Source organism: Coturnix japonica, chromosome 2 (genome assembly GCF_001577835.2).
Source record: "Coturnix japonica isolate 7356 chromosome 2, Coturnix japonica 2.1, whole genome shotgun sequence".
Classification (NCBI taxonomy): Eukaryota; Metazoa; Chordata; class Aves; order Galliformes; family Phasianidae; genus Coturnix; species Coturnix japonica.
The window spans coordinates 39,715,181-39,723,998 of NC_029517.1; positions in this window are offsets into that span (position 1 = coordinate 39,715,181).

Sequence of the window (8,818 nt, forward strand, 5' to 3'; positions counted from 1 at the left end):
TTTAAAATACATACATACACATATATATTCTATATATACTTATCTGTATATATACATGTATATATATGTGAGTGTATGTGTGTGTATATATATATATAATCATGAGAATAGTATTACAGTATTCTGAAGGAATATTTGGGCATGTTTAAGTGACTGAGTAAATATTCTGACTTGCTATGAGACCCATGAAGGGATGAGTTAACCAATTCATGCTTACTTACACATTTCCAGTTCTGGTCATCAGCACAAAGCCACACTTGCTTATATCTTTCTTGCAGAGCCCCAAAGCTTTTTGCTTTAGCTGCAAGGCAGTTCAGGAGATGTGGTTATCAAGAGATAAATGCCAACCACAGATCAGAGGAATTTACATTTACCTTAGAATCTGAGAGAGCCTCCCAAACGCGGAGCCAATTTGGCACACTCAGAAAGAGATTGAGGTCTTGTTTGAGTCCTGTCAGCAATCGCATTTATACAAAATCTATTAACAAAAGACTTGTTAGATTCAAGTCCAGTAAAAAGAGAATGACTTTAAAATTCTGGGTACATTACTTCTGCTTAATCACGCTTTTAGCCCTGCAACTTCATGACGGATGTCTGGAATGCAAATAAATTAATTGGGTTTGCTTGGAAATAATGTAATGAAAAGCATGTTGTTCTTCAGGCAGCACGTCAGGGTAAGGAAAGGTGGATACAGAAACACTGTTTTTCTTCCTTTATTATGACTGTTTTGTAGTGCTCTGACCAGGAGACCTTTGTATTTCACTCCCAGCTCACCTAACAATATCTAATTGGATATATTTTATTAAGAGGTGTGAGTGATGCACAAAAGCATTTTAGTCAAGTAGTCATGTGAAAATGCAGTGTTTTTAATGTGACACACCAAGAAAATTACACACGCCATCGGCACCCCACGGAACCTGTGACTAAAGAGAACAATTACTTGTTCACTTAGGAAATAAATGTGAAACTGTCTTAAGCAATCACCTGCCTTAAGCGATGAGCCATGGAAAAAAATAATTAGAACTTTCTAATAAAGGGGAAGCCAAAGTAAGTAGATGGAGCATGGGGCTATCCACTAGAATGGACAAACTTTCTGGCTGCTGCTTCTTTTTTGTTTGTTTTCCTCCTTTTTCCCCTATGTGGGGAGTAATCTTTTTTCCCCCCTCCTTCAAGGAGCTTTACTTCAGTCAGCTGTGAGAGAAGCACTATGAAGGAGGAAGGTGAAAATAGGCTGAGGCTTGTTACCCAGCACTGGAAACTTGGCCAGATGTGGCCCGATAACTGGTGTGGGAATTGTGTATAGTTTCTATTGATGAAATCTTTGAGAAGTTCCAGTTTATTAAGACTCAGAAACAATTATTGATGGTATTAATTCTCATCATTGTCTGAACAGCAAGCAGAAACAACCCTGACAAAATGCAGTAGCATAACTGCACAGTAGTGATGGGTGTTTATAAGAGGAGGCTTTGTTGCATTGCAAAGCTGACAGAGCATCTCACCTTTCCAGATGACATCCAAGAGCTTATTTCAGAGCAGCGCTGATGTCTGCTATCAAGGAAGGAAATCCCTACTTGTAAGGAATAAGGCCTTATTTTTAGATGATACAAATTGAGGTGGGTCATCAGGAATGCTCAGATATTGAGAAAGGGAGCTACAAAGATACGGGGCAGAGTGAGCAATAAACGCATGTATGGGCAGGTAGTCTCTGAATTCCTACTCTTGGTTATACCTCTAGTCTGACTCAAAGTTAAAAACAAATCTGTCAGACTGCAAAAGTTCATTTTATTGACCTAAACAGAAGGGGATGAGTAAGAATTCTATCCGATAGTATCTGTGTCCAATACTTTTCCAGGAAGTACCACTGGAGGATCAAAGGCTGTGTTTTGCATGCACTAAGCATGAGAAGCCTGTACTGAGTTGTCTTAATTACACATTTTTAAAGTTTCATCACAGGACTTAGTGTCTTTTTTTTCCCCCAGTCTATAGGCCTGTTAGGAAGCTGCGGATCTATAACGAAGCAGGAAGTAGCAATGTCATCGTTTCATCTGATTGTTTCCCTTGTGCTGTAGTGTATTAACTAAGTAATGCTTCACTTGGCTGTGTAGAGCCAATTGCATTCTCAAGGACATCAAGCATGCCTGAAGATGAGTCATTACCTTTGGTACAGCACAAGAAGTATGATATGCAGTCTCAGCAAGTATTTGTCCATTGAAGTTGGTTAATAACCTATAGCCCTTTCTTGTGGCAAGGCGCCACAAATCAATCCTTTGTCCATTTACTTGACAGAAGGACTGGAGTATCAGCTGCCTCGTCAGCATCATCTCATTGTTCCTGCAGTGAGGTGTTAATCTGCAAAGAGGTAGACTTGCTCTTCTGCCCCACTTCCTTGGGACTATTCCAGAGGCAGCGCTCACAAGGGTAACCATGAAAAATGGGAGAAACGCTACATGGGTGGCTGCAAGCTCCATCATCACCTTTTCCTCTGTTGCCAGCAACAGCCGGCAAAGGCAGTTTTCCCTCTATCAGAAGGTGTAAAATGGTTTTGGTGCAATTCCAGTACATCTTGGCAAAGTAATCCTTCCCCTTGTCTCCCGTGGCAGTCCTTAGTGCAAAGCCTGATTAGTTACAGCCATGGGCCAGAGGATGCTCCCTTGTAATAGGCAGAAGTTGTAAGAAGAAGTTAGCAAGCCTCCATGGGGTAATGGTGATCACGGCACACTTTGAGTTTTGATATCATAAAAAGAGTTGTCCCTTAGGGACAGCGTAGCAACGACGAACTTTAAAAGGGCAGATTTTAAAACTATGAGGAAAATGGTTAACAGCAGGCTGAAGGGCAAAGAGAAATACTTAAAAACCATAGAGATCTGCCTGGAGGCTATTTAAGAACATTGTATTAGAGGCACAGATGGTTTGTATACCTCTGAGCAAAAACACAGCATATGAAGAAGAATGAAGCTCACAGGGTTACGTGGGAGAAAAGCGTGAGTATAGAAAGGTTGGAAACGCATCCCTTCAAAATGACAAGTGACTGAATGACAGAACAGGAAACACTGTCAGGAGAGTGGAAAGAGCTGGGAAGTGACGGTGCTAAGAATAAGACTCCCAGTAGCTGCTGACTTTGGACACCCAGGCTGAAACACTGAAAAGAGTGATTCTAATGAAATATACTTAGCATTTGCTGTTGAAAACTGGGCTACTCCAGATGAGACTTCTCCAAAAAAAAGCAATGATACTCTTAATCTTAGTTTGCTCGCACAGGACAAAGCCTGCAGTCTGCAGTTTTAACACACGAGTAGGCCGAGATTAAAGAGTAGGGAGACCATTCAAGCATAGTTTCCCCTCATGAGGACTTTTATCTTACCTTGTCTTAGATTCAGTGCCAAAAATGATGTTTTTAATCTGCCAAAGAATGTGGAGATGAAAAGAATCAGATAGTTTAAAAAATCTAAGCTTGGTAATAACAGAGAGCCTGTATTTTTTTTTGTGGTAGAATTTTGGGCTGTGGGATAAACTACTTGATAAGGTTTCTACAGGATTTTTACATCAGTGTGCAACTGGACAGCCACATTTTTTTTTTGTCATGTATCTGAGAACAGGAACACTCTGATTATAGAAGGGGAACATCTCAAGTATCCTGTAGTTGTCCTTCCCAAATCTGATTATGTAGGCCAAAAAAAAAGTGTCCTTGTGAAATCAGTGTCAAGTATTGTCTGGTTTAATCATAAGGAAAGGCAAAGGAAGACTCTAATAGCTATTTTGGTAATAAAAACTTGATGTGTATGGTCTCAGTGGAACGAGAGCCCTGGCATCCAGGCTGTTTTATTCTGCCCTGTTAAATAGAAACAAACAATTTAGCTGCCTCAGTCTCCTCTGTTCTCCTCTGATGTGCCAACTATCCCTAGAGAAGAGATAAAGCATTGTCCTGATCAGTGCCACAGCAGCAGCAGTTTTGTAATTTAAGGAGTGCATAAAATTTATGGAGCACTGAACAGAGCTTAAATCAATCTTATGATTTTCATAAGTTATTCCAGGCAGGCCGTGTTTGTGTAGAAAGCCGGTGATGTCTGAGCTGTTTATCCAATGGACAACACCATTCAGAGCAGAGATTTTCAAAGGCACCTGTGGTGTCTGTGCATTCAGGTTTGATGAATGAATGCAATCATTCAGGTTTGATTGAATGAAGCAATCCTACCCTGGTTATTCTTTGCTCCAGACCCTGGCTGGAATAATGTGTGCACTTCTGTACACCGTGCTTGAAAAATGAAAGATGTAGACAAATTTGAATGTCCAAGAGAAAGTCATGGCACTGATCACAAGTACAGAAAACATGACTTGATAGACTGAAAGAACTGGGTTTCTTTCTAGAGAAAGGAGATGCAGAGGAGGGAGTAAGAACGTGATACCAATCTTCAGATACGTAAAACTTGCTGCAAAGAGGAAAGTAATAAATTGTTCTCCGTGTCTACTGGGAATAGAAAAAGAGCTAATGGATTTAAGTGGCAGCAAGGGAGATTTAAGGAAGATATTAGGACAGACTTTCCAGCTGTAACTGGAGTGAAGGACTGAAATGGATTGCCTGGGGAGGTTGTGGGATCTTCATTGCTAGACGTTTTTAAGAACAGGTTAGACAAACATCTGTCAGGAATGATTTAGGTATAGCTGATCTTGCCTTAGGGCAGAGGGATGGACTAGATGACCTCTCAAGGTCCCTTCCAGCCCTATTTTTATGGTTCCCTCATTAGGAAGGCTGATATGATATTCCTAGGACCTTATCATTCCTTTTAAATGTGAAAACATGCTATCTCAGTGCCAGGTATCAGATTCAAACTGACAACATCTGGGTAAATTCAAACCTTAAGGTTGATATCCTGCACTTAATTACTAACACTTGGGTACAGTTTTGTTAATTGGACATGTTGGAATGATAAATACTTGGAGATTGCACCACTGAGTCCTTTATAACCAGACCATGATCTTTCTAACAGCATGACAACCTGTTCCTCTAATACACATTAATGTTGCAACCTTGATTTCATCACTGGACCAAGTGGCTAGCATTGTTCTTCACCATCTAACATGTTCCAGGTGAGGTTACTCTCAGTTTGCATGTCATCACACATTTACCATATGCTACGCTTCTATTCACACCAAAGCTCGTTCTTCCATCCAGTTCATCATGATGTTAATACTGAGCTTCATTGTGTGGTTGTGTTTAAATCACTAATACTGCTGTAAAAGTGTGTTAAAGCATTTCTCTCCATTCTCAGAAGCTGTTTATTCCTCCTGCTGCTTTCTGCTCACGTGTTCTTTCATTCCTGTTGACAACATTCATTTTCATCTGCCTTTTGCTGCTTACCCTTCAAGCTGTGCTTGCGTTACGTACTGCAGTTTACAGTTAAGCAATTGGACTGCATCCAGATACTACTGAAAGTTACCCTAGTGTACATCTGTCTGTTTCTTTCCCCAAATTCCATGTCTATTCATTGATAAGCACAGTTACCGCCAACCCTTCGGGGTCTAAAAAGTCCTACGTTAAACCATGAAGTAGGGTTATATATACACACACAAATATATATGTATGTATGCTTATTTATTTGAGTTTGATTTTGACTCAGAAGCTCTTTTTATGGCTTTTTAGATTTCTCTACTAACCACATGGAGCATAGAAACTAACATAAAAATAAAAACAAAAGCATAAAAGTGAGCTTTTTATATTATCACATGCTTCCAGAAGCTAAGACTTGAAAGAATTCAACATATACTACTAAGGATGGCAAAATATTTACTGAATATTTGGACATTAAGTTGTCTTACTGCACACTGCAGAGAGAAGGGTGTCACCACTTGTTTCTAATAATGGTGAAATGAGCATCAAGGTGTTGTAATACACCATTTCCTCTATGAATCTTTCCATGCTGAAGAGTGAGTGTATGCACGGAAGCTGTGGATATTGCATGAGGTTTGCTGCAGAGGAAGACTTCCCTTGGTCACTGCGGGCTTTGAGTCAGAGTCAAGAGTAGCTTTTATTATATTTGCTCGTATGTTTTGCTCAGGACTTGCACATTACATGTTCTGAAGATACCTGGACAAAGCAATTCAGATACCCTGATGTGTCCAGGTCATGGCTACCTTTCTGTCTGCATTGTGCATTCTTTGAACATATTCCCCAGCTTATACTGCATTTACATATGTAGGGAACAAAGTACTCCTTAAACTTCAGGTAAGAACAGGTAAGTCCTCAAGAATCCACGTACTCCTTGAACTTCAACATAAGATGCACTGGATCAGCATGTCTTTGTCTGAGGATGGATTTTCTTCACATCATTTGTTTCTACTTTGCATTGCTCAAAACATTCATTTTCTCTCCCCTGTGGTTACAGTCCATAACAAAGGATCACTTGACCGTAAATTGCAGTTTCATTCATTTTACCCACTGGTTAAAGCTGAGACTTAGAGGAAGGTAAGCCTTGCTATTTGGATACTGCAGCAGCAGTCATTTTGTGCTCCCACCATGCACTTCCAAAGTAATATTGTTTCTCAACATCTTGTTTTCCTGTATTGGCAATTCACTATGCACTATAACAGCAGAATAAAACTTTTTTTTCCTACCACTTTTGTGTCCAACTTCCTTACTTACAAATGGTGTAAAGTCTTCTGGATTGTGAGAGTCCCAGTGCATTTTTCTTTGTGCCTCTTGTGGCACTGGCTCTTCAGTTGTTCCTGCCTTCTAAAGCCCCTGTGCTGAGGCTGCCACATCACTCAGCAGATCCTGCCTGCAGGGAGGGAAAGTTGCCGGTTCACTGCACCGCTGGTGCAGAACCAGTGAGTGCCATACCAGCCTGTTTCTTGAATTCAGTCAGATAAGGTATTGGCAACCTATTCCAAACTGCCAGCATTTCCTTGTTTCCTCACAGCCTTCAGTTAGCACAGGCAGAGTCTGAAAGGCATGTGTGGCATGTGAATGGCATGTCACCTTTCCCATACCCTCTATACACCAATCATTTTCCTCAGAGTACACTGTGCTTGGAACACTAGCAGCTCAAGGCTGGATTTGGATTTTAAGTGAGTCAGTCTTCTATGTGTAAATACTGAGCCTTCTTAAGGTATATTTTGGTGCTTGAGAGCCTACTGAGGCTAATAAATAGATGCTTTTATCTCAGGCATCAGCTTTAGTGCAATCATTCAATAACATACAAATACATACATCTCTTTGAGCTGTGTGTTTTAGAAACCAGATATTGGGTGATGGCTGTAAAGAGCCACAGTCTTTTGGTGTGAGTTTACGCAGTGCCTACAACAGAGGAACCTGCATCTGTGCTACAGACTCTGGGTGCTACTTCTAATAAAAAAATAAATAAAAGAAAAGAATAATTGTAAATAAATAAGAGATTCTAAAATCAATTTTCTTCACCAAACAGCAGTCATTCAGATCACTGCTGCTTTCACTGAAGACTAAGTGTATAAAATGCTTCAAGATACAGAATTGGATTCCATAAAGATATAATTCTTTTATCAATAATTCTTATAAGCAGGGCTCTTTCTACACTCTCCCTTTTGCCAAAACTCTCATCTCTATTATATACTGAGCTCATTTCCCTCCTGGATAGCTGTAGGCCTGTTGGTATACAAATTAATTTTGTTATTGACTAGAATGAACATTTGAAGGATAAGAATGGTGCTGCTGTTCATACCTAAAGGTAATCAATGCAGGTACAGAGAAATAAATATTTTCTAACCAAGGAAGCATCCTGCTCGCCTTATTTCATTTTTCTAATACGCTGCACCCTAGCAGCTGTACTTATGAACAACAGTGATAGGCAAAAGCATTTAAATCCTTCCACTTCATATCCAAGGAAGATCCTGGGAGAGCAAAACTTCAGTCCTGAACTTGCCTCTTCCCATGCTCTGGCTCAAAGTCACTGAATCATTACAACCCGTGCATAATGTTTGATTGCAGTGACAGTCATTATCTGTCATCAACTTAGTATGCCAACTAGTGGAGAAGTAAATCCCCACCTCAAGAGGCCTGACATCTGTTTAGAAATGCCAGACAGCACTTTGTGGCTACGCTGTTTAAAGAGAAAGGATGTGAGAGGGCATTACAATGATATGGTGTGATTTACATCAGTCTGGGATTTGTCGGCAAAATGAACATCAGTAACACATAACAAGCAAGGCAAAGTGGAATGAATAGTAAGAAAGGTAAGGGTCGGTGAAGAAAGAATGTGGCAGGGATTCTGGGCATATGCCACTTACTCCTAGCCATATGTTACCACTGTTTGCCATGTATCATGCATTTCTTGCTCAAAGACCCTCAGGAGAGTCTCTCTCACTCGCAGGCTTAATCCACAACCTAAAATCAGCTGACAAATACCACAGCAAGATTTTGCTTTGCTTCAGATAGCTCAGCCTTCCACGGGATTTGCTACGAAAATGCCAGACTGATGGGGAGGATAACACAGGCTGCCCAGCACCAAAGCACTCCTGACCTCCAAGAGCACAACCCTCCACTACACGGCTGAATTTTGTGCTCCTTTATGCCATGCAGATCCCATCCCCTGCCCACTGGGGCCTCTCAAGGCAGCCCTCCGCCACCGCTCGTGCCCGCCACATACAAGCGGGGGGCACCGCCCGACATGGCGGCCGCGCCTGCTTCACAGCGGGCGGGGAGCTGGGGATGGCGGCCGCCCCTCGGCCCGGCCGGGCAGGGCGGGCGGCTGCAGCGCGGCGGCGGGGCGGCAGGTGGCGGCCGCGCCTCAGGCAGCGCTCAGAGCCCCGCGGCGGCTGTGTTATTTACAACTTCTCTCCTGGCCCAGAA